Raw genomic sequence first — 2,122 nt, 5'->3', positions numbered from 1 at the left:
GTTGAGTTCTTGCTTGGGTTCCTAGTTCGTGGCAAACTTACAGGCCTGGGCACTGCTTGTCCTACTCTACCATTAGTGAGGGATGATGGCAGCCTTCCACTCAGGAACGCAGGCAAGGACAGAACCTGCAGCTCACTGCAGGGATTCCTTGTTACTTCACAATGGGCCTCTGAGAACTTGTTACAGAATCCTCTGAAATCACTCTGGCAGTGAGGAGGAAGAGTGTGTTTGGAGGCACAAGGGGAGGAGAAATGGGATTGAAAAATGAAGCACACTAAGGAGTTCTGCAATATGAATTGAATTTTGCCGCAATTTCTGCAGTGATACTTCAATTACTGGATCACCTGAGAACAAAGCTCCCTTTGAAAAATGTTGGCATACGCTTTAAAAGAAATGCTTCACATTTGATGCCACGTGGAAAAGAAACACCAGCAGTTAACTCAGAAAGACTTCTGAACAGGTTGTTTTTCCTTCACCCAAATGAGGATCACTAGGTCAGACCCAGGCAAAATTGTGAAGTCTTTGGTTTGCTTTCTATAAAATCTCAACCTTTTTTTCTTCTTCATCTTTGTCTCTTCTAGTATTCTCCCACTTCAGATGACCATTATTTTCCCCTTATCAAACATGGGAAGAACTGCATATTATGCAGACTTGATTGACTACCTGGTTATATTTTAGTGTGGATGAGCTGAGTTGGTTAACTCAAATCCCATTTTATTTATTATTTTTTAAAAATAAATTTATTTATTTTTGGCTGCGTTGGGTCTTTGTTGCTGTGTGTGGCTTTCTCTAGTTGCGGCAAGCAGGGGCTATTCTCCGGTGCGGTGCGCGGGCTTCTCACTGCGGTGGCTTCTATTGTTGGGGAGCACAGGCTCTAGGCACGTGGGCTACAGTTGTTGTGGCACACAGGCTCAGTAGTTGTAGTTGTGGCTCACGGGCTCTAGAGTGCAGGCCCAGTAGTTGTGGCGCATGGGCTTAGTTGCTCCGCAGCATGTGGGTTCTTCCCGGGCCAGGGCTTGAACCCATGTGCCCTGCATTGGTAGGCAGATTCTTAACCACTGCGCCACCAGGGAAGCCCTCAAATCCCATTTTAATTTGAAGCCTTTATATTTAACTGCAGCTAGATGGATTTCTTCGGCAAGCATAAAACTGGCTGCTGGAGGTCTATTTAGGGAACTGTCCGGGAAAGAGAAATGTTCAAGGATTCCTCTAGATTGTGAAGCCTGCCAGATCCCCAGCTTTCACTTTGTCCTTAGTCCTTATCTGCCTGAGAATACTCTCCATCACAGCACAACCACCTCTCTGAACCTTCACAGAACCTGCTTTCCTCCATCATAAATCTAATGCTTAAGATAATTATACCCTTAACATTTGGAAAGTGAAATCTATTGCCAGAAAGAATTATTAGACAATGATGAACACACAAACTGGGAGTCTATAAGAAAATGAAAACTTTATTTGTCCTATTAAGATAACTTGGGTATCAGAGTCTACCAGAGTAACACCTGTTAGGACCTGCTCTCTGTGGTCTTCTTCTATGTTCTCCACTCCCATCAACTCCCTAATTCTTTTTTCCATCTGCCCACCCTCAATGTCCTAGCTCCCAGTTGTTTCACTCAGTTTTCTTTTCATCCATTCTCACCCTCCTAGGCATCCTGTAAAACTAACAAATCTACAAGAAAAACATATCATGTTAATATTTCCCACACTTCAAGCTTAACTGACTCTTTGTTAATTATTCTAACAAAATTCTTTTTGTCTTTTCTTTCTTAATGACCCTCTCTCAGGATGGGGAATGGTAGAAAAAGGCAGGGAGTGATAAGCAAAAAAAATTCCACCTTTGGCTTCCCTGGTGGTGCAGTGGTTGAGAGTCCGCCTGCCGATGCAGGGGACATGGGTTCGTGCCCCGGTCCGGGAAGATCCCACATGCCATGGAGCGGCTGGGCCCATGAGCCATGGCCACTGAGCCTGCATGTCCGGAGCCTGTGCTCCACAACAGGAGAGGCCACAACAGTGAGAGGCCCGCGTACCGCAAAAAAAAAAAAAAAAATTCCACCTTGCCACACTTAACATTTGTGACCATATCTGATAATGTTTTGGTTTTTATTTAATCATATCTTAT

The sequence above is a fragment of the Hyperoodon ampullatus genome (assembly GCF_949752795.1).
Source record: "Hyperoodon ampullatus genome assembly, chromosome: 4".
Lineage (NCBI taxonomy): Eukaryota > Metazoa > Chordata > Mammalia > Artiodactyla > Ziphiidae > Hyperoodon > Hyperoodon ampullatus.
Note: the sequence above shows the minus strand (reverse complement) of the source record.